This window comes from Xyrauchen texanus, chromosome 20 (assembly GCF_025860055.1).
Source record: "Xyrauchen texanus isolate HMW12.3.18 chromosome 20, RBS_HiC_50CHRs, whole genome shotgun sequence".
Lineage (NCBI taxonomy): Eukaryota > Metazoa > Chordata > Actinopteri > Cypriniformes > Catostomidae > Xyrauchen > Xyrauchen texanus.
In genome coordinates this window covers 35,935,247-35,960,292 of record NC_068295.1, presented here as the reverse complement: position 1 = coordinate 35,960,292, position 25,046 = coordinate 35,935,247, and the positions used below count along the sequence as shown (strand labels likewise).

Below are 25,046 nucleotides of genomic sequence, written 5' to 3'. Positions count from 1 at the left end.
TGTTTCATTCCACAAGTATGTGCAAAACCTGATGCTATCCAGCATGATTTTCGTGCCTCCTCAGGGGTTCCTCTGGGCCAACGGCCAATTACCTTTGGCCTGCCGTTTACCCTTGGGCCAAAAAAGGCCAACTGGGAATTTAGGCATGGTCAATGTCAAAGGTAGGTCATCAGCACCAAGATACTAATTTTCCAATTTTTTATATGTAGCTACCAGCTTCTCAACAGATCAACGTAGAATGGAGAATCGTCAGCACTGATCAGATGAAATCCGGGCTATCCTGAATATTTGGACTGGTGAAAATGTGCAACGTCAGGTCAGCGGCATCTGCCAAAATGAAGATGTGATTTAAGAATGTTATTGCTGAACTTGCCAATTTTTTATCCAGCTCAGGACAGTTTGGGCAAAATGCTAAAATTCGTGGACACATAGGGGCCTGGGTAGCTCAGCAAGTAAGTATGCTGACTATCACCCCTGGTGTCGTGAATTCGAATCCAGGGTGTGCTGATGGACTCCAGCCAGGTCTCTTAATCAACCAAATTGGCCCGGTTGTTAAGGAGGGTAGAATCACATGGGTTAACCTCCTCATGGTCACTATAATGTGGTTCTCACTCTCGGTGGTGTGCTTGTTGAGTTGTGCATGGATGCTGCGGAGAATAGTGTGAAGCCTCCACACAAGCTATATTTCTGCGGTAACGTGCCCAACAAGCCATGTGATAAGATGCATGGATTGACGGTTTTACACACTGATTCAACTGAAATTCTTCCTCTGCCACCCGGATTGAGGTCGCTACACCACCATGAGGACTTAGAACGCATTGGGAATTGGGCATTCCGAATTGGGGAGAAAAAGGTATAAAAAAAATTGCGTGCGCAGTCCAAATCCATGTTCATTTTGAGGTCTAGCTAGTCTCCAGACTCTAGAACCTCAGCTTGAGTTTACCTCTTGCTTGTGAAATGGGTGGGGCATGTGACATTGATGCCAAGGTGGCATATTAAGGTATTTTGTACAACGCTGCTGGACTATTGGCCCGATTGTCAATACAGATCAAGTTTGGTCTTGTGGCTTGAGGTCTGAGGCTATTGGCCCAGACTGACCAGTTGATAGCCCTGGCTTGCACTTGCCCGATAGTGGAAAAGTGGCTATTGAATCAAAAACATTAAATATATTCAATTGAAGAATACTCCACCCAAGTCATTACACAAGGCGTAGTCGACAGATCAATGTGCACTGCAGTGAGTATGCTAAAGCTTCTAAGTGTAACCCTGTATAAACACTGACATATTTAATGTATCAGCACTCTGCAATTTAGTGGAATGATTATGTTGGGTGACTGGCTCAATCACTCGCCCGCTTGCCTGCAGACGGGTGAATTAGGCAGCAGTGAGACCGAGTGTCAGCTGTTGTTATATTCAAATGTCTCTGATGTCCTCTTATATTTTTTTCTTACATGTGAATGTATTTTCTCTTCCCATCCATTTAATATTAGCAAAGTTTTAAAGTCACTAAAGTAAGTACAGGTGGGTTATGTTAATTAGAGAAATTCTACATTCAAGAGCTTCATATAGTTTCTCTGATAACAGAATAGTACTTTGTCTCTTTGATGGATTACTCACATAGTTCTTTCAAACAGAACTAAATACTCGCCTCCTCCTTCCCGGGTTTTGGCACCAGTGTAAAGTGATCAATGGAAAGGAGGCGGCGAGAACCGGCTTGTCAATATAAATAATAGTTTAATATAAAACTTAAACAAAGGACAAACACACACATATGACGGATATATCCGTAAACCATCTCTCTCTCTCCGCTCTCTCACTGCCACTCTGCGTTGGCCGTTTCCCTCTCTTTTAAATGTTAGTGTTTTTTGGGGGGGTACTACACTGTTACAGGAAGTACCCCCCCAGTTTAATTATTTCTGTTTCCCTCCCCTTGTCCTCTCCCTCGTCCAGGTAGACGGGGATGACATGCCAGCAGATGGGGCTTAGGGCACGCCCTCCTCCAGGGAAGGGGGGGGGGGGGGTGTACGTCATGCTGGGGGCTCCCCAGCCTGAGAGAACGAGGGAGGAATGTGTCAGGGCGGAGGGCGGGGCCGGGTCGTGATCGTACACACCCAGTCCCGTATTAGGCTAATCAAGCCTCCCGAGAGGGATAAAGGTCGACTGCAGAGGATTGTGCGGAGAGAGATAGTTTACGGACATGTCCGTCATATGTGTGTGTTTGTCTTTTGTTTAAGTTTTATATTAAACTATTATTTATGTTGACAAGCCGGTTCTCGCCGCCTCCTTTCCATTGATCACTTTACAGTGTTATTCTTGTGTATCAAGGTTATTGCGTGAATGTCAGAACTGGACCATGGAGCGATGGTCTGGTCTGATGAATCACACTTTCTTTTAGATCATGTGGACGGCCAGGTGTGTTTGCATCGTTTACCTGGGGAAGAGATGGCAACAGGATGTACCGTGAAGAAGGCAGGCAGGCCGGCGGCGGCAGTGTGAGGCACTTGGCAATGTTCTGCTGGGAAACCTTGGGTCCTGGCATTCATGTGGCTGTTACTTTGACATGTACCACCTACCTAAATATTGTTGCAGACCAATTACACCCATTCAGGGCAACTGTATTTCCTGTTGGCAGTAGCCTCTTTCAGCAGGATAATGCGCCGTTCCACACTGCAAAAATCATTCAGGAATGATTTGAGGAACATGACAAAGATTTCAAGGTGTTGACATGGCCTCCAAATTCCTTAGATCTCAATGTGATTGAGCATCCATGGGATGTGCTGGACTAACAAGTCAGATCTATGGAGGCCCTACCTCACAACTTACAGGACTTAAATGATCTACTGCTAACGTCTTGGTGCCAGATACCACAGCACACCTTCAGAGGTCTTGTGGAGCCGTTTTGTTGGCACGAGGGGGGCCTAAACGTACAGGTGGTTTAAATGTTGTGTGTGTGTGTATGAAATTCTGAAAAAACTGTCTGACCCAATCTGTGACGGATTGAATTGAAGCTCTTAAAAGGATAGTTCACCCAAAAATGAAATTGATTTCATCATTTACTCACCCTCATGCCATCACAGATGTGTATGACTTTCTTCTGCAGAACACATTTGAAGGAAAATAGAAGTAATATCTTGGCTCAGTAGGTCCTTAAAATGCAAGTGGATGTTGATCCAAACTTAGAAGCTTTAAAAACATCAGACAGTCAGCATAATCCCTCTCTCTAACATTTTCTGTCCTTCCTCTGAATAAAAAAAAAGACTTATGTTCAATGTCAGTATAAGTTAAGGAGCCGAATGAGATTCAGCCACACACTGAAGAGTGTTTTATATTCACTCTTTGTGAAGTCTGTGAACACTTGACTTGAAATGTCACTTTAGGCTAATGTAGCTGAGTGGCACAGATGTCAAATTGAAGATGTCACACACACATGCACACAGTTTTTCTTATGTCTTTCAGAGGCAAAGATGTATCAGCTCACTGCAATGTTCCATACAATTTAATTTAGTCCATTTCACAATGCTGGTACACTCGGTGCCACAGTGCACCTTTTTGGTTCCTGGTTCTGTATCTCAATGTTAGCAATTGGATCTTAGACTTTGCATTATCTCCTGAGGCATGGATAAAGACAAATCATGCAACAGCAATTTAGGCTGGAGCTGAATGACTTCAGGATGGATTTTTTTTCTTCATCTCGCTCAGCTCTTTATGATTTATTCTCCTTCTGCTTAATTGCATTTGTGAGATGCTAAAAGGGACAAGGGACTCTATAACTGGCATTAACGTAACTTGTGTCTTATGATCGGTATTCTCTTTCAGGTCAACTGGTAAAGTAGCAGTTTTCAGAGAAACTTTCTGAGCAAATAACATCTTCTAAATGCATTTATGACTCTGTCTGAATAATAACACCTTCAGGCTGTGGTCGTACTGTAGAACCCTCGAGCTTCGCCCACGCTGAAAACTACTGACTATAATCTGTATTCATTTCTCTTCAAAATTCTAAATAAATCTGATTGTGACATATGTATTTAGAATAGTCACTACTTGGCCATATTGCATACATTTGTGTATAATTCAGTCTTTTCTCTGATATGTGGAGCTTTTTTCCCCCAAAGTGTGTGAATTGTTTTGTCTTATGTGACGTTTGTTCTGTTTGGGTTGGTGTGTGGACATGAGTTTGCTTGTTTTTTGTGAAGTGTGGCTTTTTTGTTACAGTAAAGCTCCATTTTGAGAGTGCTTGGCAGAATGGATGAGAGCTGTGTTAAAGTGCTCCGTATCTTTCAGGTGTGTGTGAAGAGCAAGAACAAAATTAATGGAGGGTGTTACTCATTTAATTAAACCTCTTCAGTTTCATTAGCTGTCATAGACCTGAGAGATGACACACACACACACACACACACACACACACACACACACACTTTCATTCACACAGAAATACTGTGTCTAAATTAGTTAAACTGAAGACAGTACTGTATAATGGCTCCTGTATAGGCCATGTACCAAATGGCACCTTAAGCCCTTGCAGTCCTCCTCTGATTCCAGACTTTGATAGTCAGCAAGTCCATTAGGGTGCATGAGTGATAAAGTGTGCATTTGGGGCATCCTTCAAGACTTCAATAAGATAAAGGCATTTTCATATGTTAAATTCTTTATATATATAATTATTACAAATTATTATTTGAGAAGTCATGATTATGTCTTGGATATTTGTGTTTAATTGAATAATTCCAAGCAATACACTGACAATAAAGCATTAGGGATAATAAAGCGCACATATAACAACATTTAAACCCTATCTTTTAAAATTTTTGGAGAATAAATAAACATGATTCGGACACCTGGGTGGTTGAATGCATGTGCTGAAAACAGTCAAATGTATAGAAATGAGACCATACGTCTCACACCTTGCCGTATATTGCAAAAATCATTATATTTATACACACAGCCACATTTCTGCAGGTATAAATATAGCTGATAAAATGGCGGCTGTGGCTCAGGTGGTAGAGCAGGTCGGCCACTAATCGCAGGGTTGGCGGTTCGATTCCACATGCCGAAGTGTCTTTGGGCAAGACACTGAACCCCATGTTGCTCTCAATGGCAGGCTAGCGCCTTGCATGGCAGCTCTTCCATCATTGGTGTGTGTGAATGGGACACAGTGTAAAGAGCTTTGGTAACTGCTGTGGCGATTATTGGAATCAATATTTAATCCAGGATTGATATCACCTCATCCGCCATGTTTTTCCTCTGGCTCAGAAACTTCAGTCCGCTGTGATTAGTTGATAGAATCAGCAGCAGGGACTGTTGGGCAATAGTCTGCTGTAAAGCTCGCTCTTATGCAGGCTCAGCCGAAGGGTGCTTTGAGGGCGGAAAGGAGTGCTAAAATGCCAAATGAGACACCCTATGGTCTCGTGGACTGCTTTGATACGGCCCTGACCTCAAGCGAGCGTATACCCATTCAGGAGTTTTTATGCGATTATCCCAAAATGTGCATAAAAATAAATGGATGAAAACCCAGCTAGTTAGAATAGGACATTTCATTAATTTCAATAAAAAAAAATCTCTAAAAATAACATTGCTGCTTTTTCTTTATTTAAAAATAATTTATTTCATTTTAATTCTTGGGTGAAACATGATCCAGACATTTCTTAATAAGATTCACTCAATAATGGCAATCATGGTAATACCATCACTGTATTGTACTGTCATAGTAATTTATGTCTCGGAAGAGATTTTTTAATGGTAAAAATTAAGGACTAATCCATATTGAAGCAGTTGAAACACTTAATGGAATTGAATGGAAATAGACAAAAACACCAACAAAGAAATGCCTAGCACATTTTTTTGCATTCAATCTTGAGTCTACTCATAAATTTGCATGCATAAAGAATGAGTGTGGAAGAACATCTCCCATATTAAGTCGGTAACAACAACGGATTTCGTTGTCAGACTTTCATTGACCTTTAAAAGGAAAATCGTGAATAATGTAGACTCCTTATTCCTGCCTTGATTTATTATTAGAATAAATGATAATGCCAAGGTCAAGTGCTGCTAATATGCCAGTATCCGATGCTCCACAGGTACTGGGTAAGACCTCATTTGAGTAAAGGTAAGGAGTCATGTCTCTGACTCCCACAGAAATGGTGCTGTTCTCGTGCCGAAGCCTGTGCTTGTCTGGTTCTTGGCCGGAGGAATGTGGAGCCTATCGCAAACTGGCTCGCTTATCCACTGACTTGAGAACCGAAAGGTGCCGTAAAGGTTATGTGGCTACGTGGTGGTTTTTCATGACTACCTAACTTGCCCACAAACAAAAGTTTGCATATTATAGCCGCGTATAGCTTGTGAACAAGTAAAATTAAACATTATCTACTGCATATATTTAACTTAAATCATCATTGAGTGGTTAAAACAGCTTATTTTATTGACTTGAGTTCTACTCAAAGAATCAGACAAAGTTATTTATAACCCATTTTTAAGGTTTTACTGAGCATCCTCATATTAAAATGCTCCTCTAAACGCCTCACACAGCAGCTTTGCGTGTGTATTGAATGCTTGTTCACTCACCACTGGTAAAAACCAATGTCCAGACTCTAATTTGTGAATACCACTGAATACCACTTTGGTGAATTAAAGTACCAGTTTCCTTCCGTAACAGCAAAATCTGTGCATTATTCCAAACTTTTGGCTTTCAAGAAATTATTTCAGTCACCATTTTTAATGCCAAAGCTCAAAGATGAGTGTGAACAGAGTTTTTGTTATATTGGTTTTTATCAGTATCTGTGGAGTGCAACCCCCACTTTCGCAAACATTTGTTGAAGGAGCATAAATTCGCATTACAGGGACTTCAGGGTTACAGCTTTTATTTAACTTTTACTGGAATGTTTCAAGACTTTGCTCTGGCCCAAGAACTAGCCCCTGAACCATGTTGGTGGAAAAGGGCTGTGAGTGGCAGGTAGGTTTTGCTTTAATATAGTCAGCCATATATTCTCTCTGTTCAAGGGCTCAGTTTTGGATTTCTGGATGCAGGAAGAGACATGCAACGTGTCCAAATTAGACACTAGAGTGTTTCTTCAATGTTTAAGCACTTTTGGAATCTTCTAGAAAGTTAAGTCTCATTAAAACACAGTGTCATTTCCTACACATCTCAAATTCTATATTGCGTTTAACAGAATTCTCTAGTGGAAATGATGGTGATAAGAAATAAAAAATGTTTTTATGGTTTTGAAATAAAATTACAGACTCTTTTTGTTACATTTGATGTATCCTAAATACATGTAATTAAATAATATGTTCACACTTTTTACATAATTTGGCTAATTTAAAGCTTGATTGGAAATGATGCCAAATAAAAAATACTCGAGTGATATTTAAATAGATTTGACTATTTCCATATCAAGCATGCTCTCTAAATCTTTATTAGTAGCAATGTTGTTTGGTGTGGTGGAAATGACGCCACAATTGGACAGTCATAATTTTTGAATAATGAAAAGAAAACATTTCCACACAATAAATATAGAAATGGTTTGTTTATTTCATAAGATTATCATAATTGTATTAGTATTAATAATTATTAATTAGTATTTTATTATTGATTTTTATAGCTGACTATTGGAAAAGACTAAAACAGTATAATCTGTTCATAATAGTTTTTTTGAAAAGTACCAAAGAATAAATGATACAGACATGGTAAAATGTTTCCAGATCATATAACCTAAAGGAAAAGTTGAAATCAAATAATTGTTTTATAAATAAAAAAACAAGTTGAAGAAACCTAATGGAACAGTTTGCGTGCCAAATGAATGTGACCACATTGGACACCTTCAGTTTAGACGGCTTTGTTGATTATAATGGGAGCAGTCAAGTTTTGTGCAGTATAGTTTAGTTTTGCATCAGCTCTGTTTTTGAGTTGCTGTTCTGAAAGCTTTACATAATGAGAATGTTTCCTTTTGTGCAGGCCTGATTGGGAACCGGCATTGGCACTTGTGTTGATGGAAAGGGGCAAACTGATGCAGCCTTTTAGTGTAGATAATGCTTACTCTGCACAGTACGATAAAAGCATGTTTTACTTTTGTCTTTTCTATCCATAAGCAAAAGTCCACAACACAATGTTCTTTAAGTGTATCCTGTAAAAAGCAGCTTAGCTGATGCTGGCTTCACAATGTGTAATTTGATCATGCTTTCCAACTTCTAACCGCACAGTAGTACTTGTGTGGTTATTGCTAAAAGCTTCATCTGACTTTCCTCAGTTGCACCATGTAATGTGAGCAGAAACCTTGGGCATTGAGGGCAAATAAAATTGTGTGAGCAGAGTGTAGGGTAAATACAGTTAAAGTGGAACTCTTTAAAACTCTCATAGTTTGTCATTAACGTTGTTTTAAAATGTGATTCCAAATAGTAGGGATGTCCAGATACCGATGACTTGAGAATATCAATGCATAAACATTCAGTGCACCGATCGCAATGTTTCCAAGTGTGACTATTAAACCTAAAAGGCTGCGATTTTAATGAAATAAAAACAGTCTGCATGTGCTGCACTTTTCAAAGTGAACTTGTGAAGCCGGCTGCTCATACACTGAATATACCTCATAATAAACATCACATGCACATTAACATTCGCTTGTACATTTATTGTATACTGCATGTACAGACATTTCCTGCAGTGAAAATACTTGTTTGTTTTTGAATCACAAAACATCTCCGGTTTATGCTCTGAGGTTGTGCCATCTTGGAACTGTATTATGCTCAAATGCTCATGTATAATATATATAAAATATATATATATATATATGTGTGTATGTATAATATATATTTATACACACACACACACACACACACGCATTTATATACAGTACATATGTTAAATGTGTAAGAAATAAAAAATGTTATGCCTGTTGTAATTTTTTACAACAGCCTTTATTGTCCACTTTCATTGGGCTTATATGAAATGTGTTACTTTTTAATTATTAAATATTTAAATTAATAAACTAATACATAAAACACAATAAACTGTCAAGCATTGTATAGCTCATATGAGTGAAGAAATGTTCATGTTAACACGTTATCTTGTATTACCAAATATAGTTACATAAGAATTAATGGTTATTTGTTTTATATGTGTATTATAATGTGCTTTTCTGTGTATATTTAAATTGTTTTTCTAGTTAGAAATGTAAATGATTTGATATCACGAGAAAAAGGCACCACCAACGGCAGTAAAAGACACTTGATAAAATAACGGGACACAGTTGTCCAGCATCTGAAAAGAGCATAAACATTTTTGTGTATTTTCACAAAGTCAAATTGCATATATATATATATTTACATAAGGATTGTCTCTTATTAGAGCAACCTGGAGTAAAGTGCCTTGCTCAAGGACACAATGGTGGTGGCTGTGGGGATCAAACCGACAATCTTCTGATTACCAGTTACATTTATTTACATTTATGCATTTTGGCAGATGCTTTTATCCAAAGCGACTTACAGTGCAATTATTACAGGGACAATCCCCCCGGAACAACCTGGAGTTAAGTGTCTTGCTCAAGGACACAATGGTAGTAGCCGTGGGGTTAGAACCTGTGACCTTCTGATTAACAGCCCTGTGATTTAGCCACTACGCCACCACCACTCTGGTTCAGTGCAGTTCAGTGCTTTAGCCCACTATGCCACCACCACCCCGCAACCAAATTGTGGTTACTCCAGAGATGCTTGTGCATCAGTATTAGTTGCTGGATTGTCCCACCACTTACTGAAACAGAACATTTGATTGGTTAGCATATATCCAGTTGAGTCTAAATTGAATGTTCTGATTGGTCGATCAGCTTAGTCTTGCCAGTGCCATCAGTTGCGCTCCCATCTCCCGCTGTTTTGTGCGTGTTTAGAGAGAATCACTACACTTTTTAAAAATAATTAAAATAAATTTCACTCAACGGTGCTGCGGAAACGTGTTAGTTTATTGAAAAAGTTCCAGGTCAAAAGCCTACTCATTGTGGCGGCCCTACTTATCTTAACTTATTTTAGGTGGGCATATGTAAAGTCCTAAGAAAGATAGGTGGGCATATGGCATATGCCTGCGTATGCCCTAGACTACACTTGTGGATATGTGTGATTGTCATCTGTTTCACTGCATGTTGATATCAGACACGCTGAAGATCCGTGAAGGTCTTGTTTAATTTAACTTTTTTTTTGTATCTGTCTTTTTTCTCCCCAATTTATTATGCCCAATTCCCAATGCGCTCTAAATCCTCATGGTGGTGTAGTAACTCACCTCAATCTGAGTGTCAGAATCTCAGTTCTCCGTTGCCTCCGCATCTGAGATGTCAGTCAGCGCATATTATCACATGGCTTGTTGAGCGTTCTTTTAAATCCGCTCGTAACTGGCTAAGTGTAAACTTTTGTTTTAGTTCAGCGATTGGTTGACAGGTGAGGGGTGACTCTTTGCTGCTGTCTGGGATGCATTCAGGACATAATAGTTTCATATCTCAAATGCGATGTGGGCACATGTAATTTTTGACTACCTCCTGTATGTGGTTTCAGCAAACTGATCACAAAACGCTTTGGACCCCATTTCAACCTGTATTTAGATTGGATCATCAAAAATGCAATTTTAACCGGTCCTGCTTGACCCGCTCCGTGCGGGATTCAAACCGGGGTCATTCGGCATGGGAGGCGGGTGTGCTTACAAGGAGGCTAAAAGCTACAGCCTCTAGCGTCAGTCGCTAGTGTGCCTCTTGAGGCCAGGTGAGTGAGGTTTACACACGGCACAGCTATCACATACCAGCTGGCTCCAATTACACTCACCCCTCTAAACCTCACTGGATCACAGTACCACTGTAACTGGTCATGCTCAACCCACTCTGAGCAGGATTCGAACCAGCTTGGGTGGCAGACACTTACAAGGAGGCTGAAGGCTACAGCCTCTAGCGTCAGTTGCTAGTGTGCCTCTTGAGGCCAGGAGATTGAGGTTTACATATACCGCACAGCTATCACATACCAGCTGTCTCCCGTTACATGATACAGTAAACATTTAACCAGGATTGGGAGGTCTACTTTTAAAATGTTATCTGATTCAAAAACAGATTCATTTGTAAAAATATAATCGGTATCCTAATCCAATTGCCACAATAATAAAGTAGTGTATTTGGATTATTTTACTGTTGGGTTACCTCAGGGTCACATATTGGAATAACATCAAGATAAACAATTACTTGTTATGATGGAAAAGAGAAATGACAGTAAAGTTTCTACAGTAGGCGTCCCATATATGAGAATTCGAGCTGTTCACCAGGGGAGGTGCTCTTTTTTTACATGATTTCCATTAGTTGTAGGAATCAAAAACTTAGGCTTGATTTCATTAAGAATCATTCTGAAGCCTACAGGAGGATACAGGTATGTCGGAATCGGCATGATGACTAAGTTGATTTCTTGTCAGTCCTTACACGTTTGGCAGACGCTGTTTGGAGACAGCTGCCTGTTGCCTCATGCTCGGTGGCCATTCCAGCGAGAGGGACATTGGCATCAAACGTCTGCTGCACATTGAGCTGACAGCTTCCAGACCGGAACACTGAGTCAACTCAATCCGTCTCATACATGACAGACATTTTTGTGACTCAGCCCATCCCTCCTTCTTCTGCTCTGTGTGTGTGTGTTGGGAGAGTTCAGGCCCTCAGCCCATGTGACTAATGCAGTGTTTGCCAGCATCCGAAGAGCAGAGGGCTGATGGGATTACATGGTGATCAACAGAGCAGGATTTAGGCCTTTGTGGGGGAAGTTATTTTTGTGTAGACAATGCTCACTGAAGAACTAAAGAAAACTGCATTAATGTTGATTCTCGTTTAGTTTGTCATTCTGACTTTTTACTCATGCTGTGAGAAGTCTTGGCTCTGTGGACCACTCGCAGTCCGTTCAGTGACTGTCTGGCAAAGCACCATCAGAAAATCTGAAGTTCCAATCTGTTTGTCTAGCTTCTGTAGGGATTTACTAGGAAATTAAGTTGTGTCTACAAGGTAGCAGGTTGATGCAATGAGTACTTCTGTGGAAAAACGAATCACTGGATTTGCCAACGTTTGCCAGGTTAGTAGCATACAATCTCTCAAATATGCTGTTTGAGGTGCTTACTAGTAACTGAACTAATCAAAGTCCACAAATAGAATTGTGCAGGTTATGTCTGTAATATAATCAGTATCTGTTACTTTTAGACGGACATATTGTCATGACAAATTCTGCACATATTTACGCTAATTTCTGCACATTTCTGTGTGTTCTGTACTGGCTAAGCCTGATGCGATTATTAAATAATCACCTGATTGTGGCTATTTGATCTAAGCGTAATTATTTGAGATGGCCACGATTACTGTGCACTTTTCCAATCACATTTTCCAATCCAAATATAGAAATTTTAAGCCAAGTAGAAATGCCATTTAACAGTGTTTTAGTGTTATTGCATTATGAGCACTCTAAATGCACTCAGAACAGCTCCTGAAGACTGTGTTATGATTAACTGCTTGGTTACTCTTATTTCTGCGGAAATGACAGAATGAAGAAACATTTTCAAATACCAAAAGAATCTCAAATATCTTGTTTCATTTAAAATAAGGGCTTATGGGTTTAATTGGAGAGCCTTAAAACAACATAGTGAAGAATTTAGGACAGAAGTATTTTACAATTGCATCATTTTTCATAATTTATATTATGGCTAATCACCATAGAATGGCACTTTCCCTTACAAAGCGAAGCAAATGTTCACTGTTTACATTCACGCCTTTACAATAGGTGGCAAGCAATTGACAAGTAATTGACAAGCAATTTTACCCTGCTATGGTAGGCACCTATGAGATGGTCTGTCCTCTGCCCATCAACGGGTGAGAAGAAATAACAACTTGACAATCTTGCAAAACAAACAAGAAAATTCTGTAGCGAACATATCGAAAAAAATAAAACCGATTTCTCTACAAGCTGCAGCAGCGATGAGAAGTGTGTTGTGGATTTGCTCAACAAGGAAGAAAATATTTGAGACACTTCAATACAATAAATTTATACAATATATTTCAGTTCAACTGAAAAACCTTTGACCATTGGGTGCCGTTGGGCGTTCCAATTACTCACATTCATTTTAATAGAAGTGGCCCGTCTCTGCTAAATAACCTCTGGTTATAGCCAATTTTACAACTTTGTTGCCATGACAACTTAATGCCAACAAACTCTAAAATGACTGTAAAAATCAATACATGAGTTTTAACAGGAGGATTAATATATGTGCTTTTATAAAATGATAAGCTTCACATTTTTGCCTTTTAAACCCTCCAACAATTGGCCCCATTCATGTCTAATGTAAGTGCCTCATTGTAACCTTGATTTTTGCTTTTTTTTAAGTCACAAATGCTGTTGATTTGAGCTTGACTTTTTAATTATTGATCCTTGAATTTTCCTGCTGGCCCTGTTAAACCTTCAAACTACAAACAACTGTCAATCCTATCTTGACAAACTTTACCAATCTAGTTTTATTCTTGCAAGCTGAAAGTCTCCTAGATGATCACTTCCCTGAATACTTCACTTTTGCACATTAAATCATTTCATTACTGCAGATTTGATTTGTCAAAGGTTCACCTACTGCTCCAATTGTTTATGGTGAGATTGCAGGCTTGGGCAAGTGAGATTGTTGGCTCATTTGTTGGGAAGTGTTTACCAGTGTGAAAACTGAAATATTTTGGTCCATGCCTGAAATGTTCTTTCTGGGTGTCACACTTTATGATTGATGCTTGTTCATCTGAAGAGTTAGAAACAAGATTGACTCACAACCGACCCATTCTGTTTTTGTATGAGCCTTTTTAATGAGAAAGGACATGGTGTTGGATGATGCAGGATTGAGATGCAGAGGCGTGACACACTCACAATGCTTCCACATCACAGTGTTGTTGGATGTTCCCTTCATCTGCTGCTCCCAACAGTGTTGCTGTCACTAGCGTGGCTGCCTTTAACATAATCAAAAACATCTCTAGCACGGTTTTCAAAGCTAGTTTCATCCACAGCTGCCCAGTGCATTGTTTTTTTGATTAACAGTTTTTATTAATTCACACAATTGACAAAGAAAAGCAAAACATATATTCACAGAATCAACATTTAACCCCGATTATTCCCTTACCCTTTTCCCCTCCCAATCCCCAACCACACCCTGACCCTCAACAAATATGCCTGTGGTCACACTTGAATATACACACACAAAAACTATGTAAAACTTTATAAAAATAAAATAAATAAAAATAATCACACGTTTAAAACTACACTTCTCTCTCCACTGCCCCTCCCCGAGAGCTCTCCAAGATGGCCAAGTAGCTGCCCCATTTTTTATTAAATGAATCTAAATTGCCTAGCCTCCTTGAATGCCGCCATCCTCCCATCTTTGTGCATCACTCTTGAAATAAGGGTGCTCCAGTCGACTTCCATCCACTAAGAGCAATCTGTCTGCCAATCATAACACTGGCCAGGACCCAATTTTTGAGTCTTCGGCAAAATTACATTTGAGTGCCCAATACGTCACACATAAAACTCTTGTGTTGTGTCCTCATCTTCTGATTGGCATCACCAGCAGGTGGGTGTGTCTTTCAGATCAATCCTATACAATCTTGAGGGGGTCCAATAGAATCAGTGTAAAATCTAAAATGGCATAAGTCGCAAACTTGCATCTCTAGATGTGGACTTGACATTTTTTAGAATCCTAGCCCACACTGCCTCCTCCAATACCAAGTTTAGATCTTTCTCCCATAATCCCTTGAGGGAAGCTGAATCTCCTTCCTCCAGACTCTGAAATAGCAGGGAGTAATACACTGATGCCTCATGTACTTTTCCAAAGCAGTAATCACCTCTCCCAGAGTATCTGCTGCCTTAGCATGGTGTATGCTACTCCCCAAAAAAGTACAGAGCAGGTGGCACAGCTGTAAATACCTAAAAAACTGAGATCTGGGAATCCCAAAATGTTGAACATATTTTTAAAGGATTTCAACACTCCACTCTCATATGTCACAGAGCGTATTAACCCCCCTCTCAATCCACTCTGTCCAGCATAAAGGGGACTTATTAATGCATCATTTTGGGTTCAGCCATGTTCTTGAGGCTACATTTAAATAAATATCTGAATTAAACACTCTGGGCACTTTTGTCCATACCGAGTGCAAATGCTCCGATTAGTTTGATAGAAAGGCTTTGCAATGGTGAAATAGGGGCAAGAACTTACTGTTTAATACAAAACCAGGGAGGGGCTCTCTCATGTGGAAGTGACCAATGAGCCAAATGTCTGAGACCGACTGCATAATAATAAAACATCTTGGGTAGGCCTAGCCCACCTTTGTCAGTTGGCCTATGCAACTTACTGAAATGTAATATGGGACGTTTACCATTCCAAATGAAGGACTTCGCTATGCTATCAAATTGCTTGAAATAAGAGAGGTGGACATCTATAGGGAGAGATTGGAACAGGTAGTTGAATTTTGGAATACAAATCATTTTAATAACATTAACCTTCCCAATCATAGATTGAAATGCAATAATGCCCACATCGCTCAAACCTTTTTGTTAAAGGGTCAAAAATAACTCTTTAACTAAATCACACAAATTTGCTGGGAATGAAATACCCACATTCTTAATGCCCTGTTTGAGCCGCTGAAAAGCCATTACTGGGCAGTACGCTGTCAGAGCCAAAGCTTCGGATTTAGACCAATTTACTCTGTATCCTGAGAACTTAGAAAAGGAATTATTAATTCTTTGGAGGCAAGGCATAGATCTAGTAGTGTCAGAGACGAATAATAAAATATCATCTGGTTAAAGCAAAAGCTTATGCGCCACACCTCTTGCCACCACCCCTGTAAGATCATCCTCCTTTCTTATCACGGCTGTTAATGGTTGCAGGGCAAGACGGAACAATAATGGGGAAAGAAGGCAACCCTGCCGGTTTTCCCTATTCAGAGTAAAAGAATTTAACATTTGTTTGTACCGCCAATACCGGATGTCTATAAATAACTTGATCAATCCAATAAAAGATAAATCACATTCTACCATATCAATCGTATTTTCGGCGTCATGTGAGATGGCAGCGACCGGAGTCTGATAATTTGCATTGATTACACATTGATTACGCAATTCTTTAGTGTTTTTACATTTTGGACTCCTGATTAAGGAAATGCATTCCCATTGGATTGTTAGGATCCTTCCTTAATACTACAAGAGAAGCTTTCATCTCCTTGCATCCTGCTGGGCAGCGGTCCTCAATACATAATGGCAAGTTTTACTCCTTAATCTGATTCCAATGCTTTCATGCTTTATGCAGCTAGTCAAAAGCCTGACACCATTAGCCGATCTGAAAGCATGCCCAGCATGGATGTCTGGTCTTTAAGTGAAGCATGGGAAGAGTCTTGAAAGGGTCTTTTGAGCAAACTGTCTTAAGAAACGTGGGATTCATCCAGCCTATACTGAATCATGTGAAGCTGAATTTGAATCTTAAACGTGACATGTCTTCATTGACATCAATCAGTTTGCTGAGCCTGGGAATCTATAAAACATTAATTCACAACATATGCTTTGGGTTTCTCCTAATCCTGTTTTCAAAACGGAGAAAATTGGAATACGGGCCAACAGTCTTGCTTTTCTAAAGCAGCCGTGTAATTGATTTTCTTGGGTGTTATTGCTCTTGTAATATTTTCTTCATTGTGGTCAGGCAGCTTCTCAGCTCTAAATAGAGTAAACCGATTAATTTACGTGTTTGCTATTGTAGTTTTATGCAAGTTTAAATGATTGAACCACCCTCCAAGACCTGTATTTCTCCAGAGTGAGGAAACGTGCAGGTAGAATCACTCTGGACCCTCTTTGAACTGTTACTCTCTGGTCGGCGCTACAGAGCACTGAGCCCCAGGACATCCAGGCTCAAGAACAGTTTTTACCTTCAGGCCATTTTCCTCATGAACAGTTAAACTGTCTCAGGACTCCCCCATAGTGCAATAATGTAAATACATAACTCATGTACATATGTAAATGTACATATTTAATTCAATAACTGTACATACCCCTTACATTGCACATATATTACCACTTGCACATGTACATACACCATTCTATGTTATATGTTCTATTATTTGCATGTCTATTTACACTCTTACATTGTTTTATATTCTGTGTGCACTTGTTTCTCCTATCACCAAAAAAATCCTTGTGTATGTGAGAACACTTGCAATAGAGCTTATTCTGATTCTGATATGGTGTTTGCAATTCTCTTTTCCATATAATGACATTTGATAGTGACCATGCTCAGAATTACAGAATTCAGTCCAAAAATTGGAATTAAGTGTTAATGCTGAATTTATGACAATTTGATAATTAATCAAATTACTGATATGGCCTTTTTTGATAATTAAACTACATAAGGCTGCAATTTAATTAAATAAATGTATGGTTTGATTCCTATTCACAAGGTTTTGATTTGATTCCAAATCATATGGGCATATCTCAGTTATAATGGCCTTGTTTCTTACATATTTAAGTCATTCTCTCTCTAAATCTGTTAATTGTACAGGAGACCTTATAACGAGGTACGTTACAAAATATTAAATTTACAAATGATCATTTATCATTATGTTTTCATCATTTTTATCACGTTTAGTTTAAAAATGTACAAATTGGTGTATTACATAAATAAATCAACATGCAGTGAAAGGATGTCTGTACTGAACTGGTGAGTGAAATCTGAAGATTTACCATTCAGTGACTAATCATTTTCAGTCACAGCACGAAATTTGCTCGCACACATGAGTGATTTATTCACATTGTAGAGAGTTGCACACAGAGTAAAGAGATTGATCTTGGGTTTTAAGAATCAGTATTAAGATTGTTCAAATGAAGATCATGATGCATAAGAAAATATATATTTTTACCCAGCCATTATATAGTACAGAATAGCTATATATATATTTACATTTATGCATTTGGCAGACGCTTTTATCCAAAGCGATTTACAGAGGACTTATTACAGGGACAATCCCCCCAGAGCAACCTGGAGTTAAGTGCCTTGCTCAAGGACACAATGGTGGTGTATGTGGTGCTTGAACCAGCATCCTTCTGATTACCAGATTACCAGTTATGTGCTTAGACCACTACACCACCACCACCACTCCTATATATATATATACACACACACATACATGCTCATACATACAGTATGCCCATATATACACAATGTGTATGTATTAGCGCTGTCAGACGATTACAGTTTGTAATTGCGATGAATTGCATAATGTTTTGTAGTTTAACGCGATTATTTGCAGATTTTGAAAGAGCTGAAATTTTACTCTAAATATACTTATTTTAATAAAGAAGTATATTTAAATAATAAAGCATTGTATTTTTACAATACTGTATGTAAAAATACAATGCTTTATTAACATTTTCCAAACAAAGCCTTCCACAGTATAAAGATAGAAATGTACCAAAATAGCCCCAATTCAAGTAACATTAAATGTTTCCCAAAGTCTACAACTAGTCTCTACATAGTTTGCATCATTGTAATGGACAAAAAAATCTCTTGAACTCTCATCCTCCATAATATTAGAATCTTGAATCTTCTTTGTTACAGCAATCGTGAAGCCGCGTTCATGATTTGTGCCAGTATGTCAATGCAAGCAAAGAGGCGCGGAGTTTGAAGGTAGTCCTTAAAATACATCCACATGTACACCTCCAATTGACGGCAATTAGCCTATCAAAAGCTAATTTGATAATTGCCTAAAGACATCATTTTCTGGAATTTTCCAAGCTGCTTAAAGGCACAGTTAACTTTATTGAATGTGATATAGTCAATTAAAAGTGAAACAATCTGTCTGTAAACAATTGTTGGAAAATTACTTGTGTCATGCACAAAGTAGATGTCCTAAACGACTTGCCAAAACTAGAGTTCGCTAATATGAAATCTGTGGAGTGGTTAAAAAACGAGTTTTAATGATTAAATGAGTACTTTCTCTGAAAATATCCCTCAGATATTAAGAACTCAATTCTGCATATTCCAACTGGTGTGTATGTTAGTTTATGACAACTTGTAGAACCAGCGGTGTTTTGATGTGATGCGTCAAGGCGGCATTTTTGTATCTGTTTGTAATTGCGAATGAGATTTCAGAGCTTTGCCGCAGGGGAAGATTTTCCGCAAATAACAAATTCGGTTTTGGCCTGTCCCTCACACAAAGCTATCACATGACTTCAAAATGTTTGCTATACAGTGCACATATCAAATGGGCAGGCCCAGATGGAATATGCATACTTTTTTGCTTTTTCTGTGCTAATTTTAAGGGGAAATCTGCAGAATTCTGTGTAAGGTATTTAAACATGGTATAATGTTTGGAGCTGAGTACTACACTCTTATCGGTGGCTGAAAGCATCATGAAATGGCCAAAGTATTTAATAAACAAACATGCAAGCAGTGGGGAATGCGTTTTCTGCAGAGGTCCGTGTGCACAAATTCTCTCTGGACCTGCATATAGCCTAATTAAATGATACATATGATGTTTTTAGTTCATTTTGAAGATTGACAACCATGATCACCATTCTTAAATTTTTTCCTTTCACATACCACAGATGTCATTAATTAATGTCAAGTATGAGTTGTAGCTAGCCGTTGGTGCTCATGTGCGAGGAGATGTGAATATGATTCCACTCCCGTTAGTTTCCTGTGTCATCTAGGGTTAAAATTGACATTTTTGACATTAGTGGTATTTTATGAAAATGTATTAATTTAATAAATATCTTAATTAAATAGTCCAGGACAATACACCATTTGCAAGAATCTGTTCTAATAAAATATAAAATCTCATTGTTTGGGAATTTTTTTTATTTCCAAATATTTCTAAAGGAATAAAAGAACCGTTTAGCAAACTAAACTGTTTATCGAAAGTAATCGTTAAGAGGAATCAGATACAAAATAGTTGAATACCTTACAATTTTCGTCACTTGTCTGCTCTCAGATGTCTTTAAAAAAAACAAAAAACAGACATCGAAGAACAGAATAAAATTAAACCTCAAAATAATGAGAATTTTGATAGCCATTCAACAGTCACAAACTTCTGAAACACTGCAGTGTAATCTGCACAGACAAGAATTGTCTGGTAAAGAAACCCTTTTGATTGCCCTTGAGTCACCATCACATGCATTAAAACTCTCACACTGTGCTTGTTTTTTGTGTTTTCCCCCCCAAGCATCATCGTGTTTTGTGCCAGTCAGTTTATGTTAGGTGTGCAGTATCAGGGGAATATCTGGCTTTCTGCAGAGCTGTCCCTCCCATCCATTAATCAAGCCACTGTCTCAACATGGAACACACTTAACTAGCATCTATCTGCTTTATGCCGGCGTCTCTCCCACGGCCCAAGGGGACTGCGAAGGGGTCAGCGAATAGTTAGCGAATCAGTGAGTGTAAATGTCAAGCAGTGAGGCAGACGTTCATATGAGACACGTTCCGGCCATCCCACAGGCCCTGCCGCGTCTTCGTTGACACTTAATCCAGGGCCTGCATGATTGGCAGTGAGCTGTTCTGGCGCCAATGACGGTCATGTTTTTCCATCCACCTGCTTTTGTTTCAGGTCATTGATAGCCCTCAGGATCACATGCTGAACGGGGAGGAGGAGCAGGAGAAGAGGATTGAGACACGAGCTAGATTGAGTTTCCTTGGCGACTGGAGGGACACACTCGGGGTGATGACTCTGGAGAATGCAGCATGCACACTCGAGGTGAGGGGCGATGCCATGCAGTATTTTCGTGCAGTTCTGTAACTTTCTGTGATTGTGTGTCTTGTGCTGTACATTGTACATACGTCAGTGTCAGCTTTCTTTTTACTGGTGTAATTAAGTGTACTGGTTTCCTATGAGGAATCGTAATTCATGCTTTGAAAACTTTTTCTACCTTAACTGACCTTTTTGTTCACGAATGTCCCTATGACTCTGTGAGCTCTCAATTTCTCTTAGTGGTTGAGAGAGAAGCTTTTCTTTAAAGGATGATGCTGATCTCTAGAGAGCATGATGACCGATATAATTAGATTTATACTATTACATGATAGCAAATCATTTTAATTAGCATGAATTGTACACTATCCATTGATAAGTCTGTCTGTAGATTTGGAGACTGACACTGAATGCCCACTAAAGTTTATCAGCCAATCAGTTACCGCCCGATACCTATAATCAAATAATGGCCAAATATCAGCTGATTAATCAGCCTGTCCAATATATTGGTATGTTACTAACTTCTGTAACCTAGTTTGTGCTGTTCTTTCTTTCTTTCTTTCTTTCTTTCTTTCTTTCTTTCTTTCTTTCTTTCTATGTATGTATATATATATATATATATATATATATATGTGTGTATGTATATATAAATGCCTTTAAAGCTTTTTACCAGGCCTTCATTATTTATTTGTGGTACTTTTTAAATGCCTTGTGTTGATTTTATTTTTTTCATATGTGTAGATGTTTTTTCATGTTTAAAACTATAGTTATCTAAACAAAGAGTGAAATAAACCATTTCAATATTTTGGCATACAGAAGGATTTTTTATATGAATATAGCCCTGAATCATTATCCTGGAGAGTGAGAAAGAAAGAGTGGAGCTTGAGCTTGTCTACTCCGACAAGTGGTATATAGACCTAATATAATGAGCCAAGTTAAATTATATGCACCCCTCTTCAAGTTCCTGGAAAATAAATGACTGTCTATGTACTGTTAAATTATTCACTGCATTCCCAAGCAAAAGTGAACACTGGCCAGTAGAACTGAATGCTGCCCAGCTCAGGTGCTGGTTAATAATGAAGTACAGAGCTCTAAGTCTCATCTAAGTTTTCTTCTTTTTTGTTTTTTGTTTTGTCCCTCATCCAGTGCTGATTGGTCCTAACTACCCTAACTTAAAGGGATAGTTCACCCAAAAATGAATATTCTCTAATTATTTATTCACTCTCATATCATGCCAGATGTGTATGAATTTCTTCTGTTAAACACAAAAACATGTAGCTTTTAGGTCCTCACAATGCAAGTAAACGGTGATAAGACGTTTGAAGGGCCAAAAAGCACATAAATGCAGCATAAAAGTAATCCATAAGACTCCAGTGATTAAATCCATGTTTTCAGAAATGATATGATAGGTGTAGGTGAGAAACAGATCAATATTTAAGACCTTTTACTATAAATCTCCACTTTCACTTTCACATTATTTTGTTTTTGGCGATTCACATTCTTGCGTATGCACCTACTGGGCAGGGACAATTTATAGTAAAAAATACTTTAATATTGTTTTTGTTAATGACTTTTTTTATTTGCTAATAATGTAGCTTTGAAATGATTGGACTGCTGAATAAAACATTTGAACTGAGTGGTATATTTACAGCTCGGTGTCAAAGTCACAGTGGATGCTCAATTGGAGTTCAAAATATGTTGCTATGATTTTTAAAGATATTCACCTCTTGTTTTTGACACCTGCCTCTGCTGTTGCATGGATTATTATGCAGCTATGTGATACAGTGCAGTCAAGGATGAACACAAATAAACACATATTTATTTATAAACTCATAAGCAATGCAAATTACCATTAACAATAACAAGTGCCCCAATTCATTTACCTGCAACAGCAATATTTAGAGTGACTTCAGTTGTACTATTTGTACATTTCTTGCAATAAAGACTTACATTTTGGTTTGTTACTCATTCAAAGCAATCATATGACTTCAGAAAAATTGAACATACAGGTGAAACTCGAAAAATGAGAATATCGTGCAAAAGTTCATTAATTTCAGTAATTCAACTTAAAAGGTGAAACTAATATATTATATAGACTCATTACAAGCAAAGTAAGATATTTCAAGCCTTTATTTGATATAATTTTGATGATTATGGCTTACAGCTTATGAAAACCCCAAATTCAGAATCTCAGAAAATTAGAATATTACATGAAATCAATAAAAAAAAGGATTTTAAATACAGAAATGTCGGCCCTCTGAAAAGTATAATCATGCATATGTACTCAGTACTTGGTTTGGGCCCTTTTGCATTAATTACTGCCTCAATGCGGCGTGGCATGGATGCTATCAGCCTGTGGCACTGCTGAGGTGTTATGGAAGACCAAGATGCTTCAATAGCGGCCTTCAGCTCTTCTGCATTGTTTGGTCTCATGTCTCATCTTTCTCTTGGCAATGCCCCATAGATTCTCTATGGGGTTCAGGTCAAGCGAGTTTGCTGGCCAATCAAGCACAGTAATACCATGGTCATTGAACCAGGTTTTGGTACTTTTGGCAGTGTGGGCAGGTGCCAAGTCCTGCTGGAAAATGAAGTCAGCATCTCCATAAAGCTTGTCTGCTGAAGGAAGCATGAAGTGCTCTAAAATGTCCCGGTAGGCGGCTGCGTTGACTCTGGACTTAATAAAGCACAGTGGACCAACACCAGCCGATGACATGGCTCCCCAAACCAACACAGACTGTGGAAACTTCACACTGGACTTCAAGCATCTTGGATTGTGTGCCTCTCCATTCTTCCTCCAGACTCTGGGACCTTGGTTTCCAAATGAGATGCAAAATTTGCTCTCATCAGAAAAGAGGACTTTGGACCACTGAGCAACAGACCAGTTCTTTTTTCTTTAGCCCAGGTAAGGCGTTTGACATTTGAAGCCCATGTCCAGGACCCGTCTGTGTGTGGTGGCTCTTGATGCAGTAACTCCAGCCTCAGTCCACTCCTTGTGAAGCTCCTCCACACATTTGAATGGCCTTTTCCTGACAATCCTCTCCAGGCTACGGTCATCCCTGCTGCTTGTGCACCTTTTTCTTCCACACTTTTCCCTTCCACTTAACTTTCTATTAATGTGCTTTGATACAGCACTTTGAGAACATCCAACTTCTTTTGCAATTACCTTTTGAGGCTTTCCCTCCTTGTGGAGGTGTCAATGATGGTTTTCTGCACAACTGTCAGGTCAGCAGTCTTCCCCATGATTGTGAATTCAACTGAACCAGACTGAGAGACCATTTAAAGGCTCAGGAACCCTTTGCAGGTGTTTAGCTGATTAGAGTGTGACACTTTGAGCCTACAATACTGAACCTTTTCACAATATTCTAATTTTCTGAGATTCTGAATTTGGGGTTTTCATAAGCTGTAAGCCATAATCATCAAAATTATATCAAATAAAGGCTTGAAATATCTTACTTTGCTTGTAATGAGTCTATATAATATATTAGTTTCACCTTTTAAGTTGAATTACTGAAATTAATGAACTTTTGCACGATATTCTAATTTTTCGAGTTTCACCTGTATAGTGCATGAGTTACATGGTGGAGGAGATCGTAGTGGAATATTCTGCAAGTCTAGATCTGATTAATTCATCTTTTTTGCTGCTAGGCCAAGTATCATATCAAACAACTGATGTTAAACTTTGGGATTCTCCAAGAAATGTGCTTTACACCAACATTTATAAGAATGTGCTGACAATAAAAGAATAGCTTTTCTGTCATTTGCTCACCCTCATGTTTTTCCAAATCTATATTGTTATTTTTTCATAGTGATCTTGTATGTCAATCTCCAATAAACACCATAAGGATAGTCCATAAATCTTGTCTGCAATCGTTCTAGTCTTCTGTAGTCATAAAGTACACTTTGTATGTGATAACAGTCTAAAATTTAAGTCAATTTTCACTTTTTTGTTTAGCCGTCACTTGTCTTGTCACATGTCTTGAGACTCCTGTGTTCTGTTACATTCATGGAGGTCTATAATAGCATTCCATTGTAATGTGCGCCCGTTTATTTGCTTTGAATGCAAGGATGTGTCAGAATGGGGTCAGGTGAACCCGAAACCAGCCTTATTATACAGGGCTTCCTTGCAACCGATTAGTCGACTAATCATTCAGTCAACCCACTGTCTAATCAGTTTTCAACAGAGTATTTTTTTTAGTTTTTCCCTCGCCAGACGGCACATCATCTGACAATTCATAGCTCTTTAATTCTCTCCTGTGGATGCGCGCTTGCTGCAGAGAAAGATCATGGGGCTGGCGCGATGTTTTGATGCTGTTGACA

At 38.7% G+C, this 25,046-nt stretch overlaps 1 protein-coding gene across 2 annotated transcripts in view; it reads left to right on the top strand.

Annotated features, from left to right (window-relative positions):
- tjap1 (tight junction associated protein 1 (peripheral)) overlaps nt 1-25,046 on the top strand; it is a 118,802-nt gene that overhangs the window by 24,910 nt on the left and 68,846 nt on the right. For both annotated transcript variants that reach the window (XM_052151076.1, XM_052151075.1), the window contains exon 3: nt 20,592-20,738. The gene's annotated coding sequence lies outside the window, so the exon portion shown is untranslated. The remainder of the gene's footprint in view (nt 1-20,591; nt 20,739-25,046) is intronic.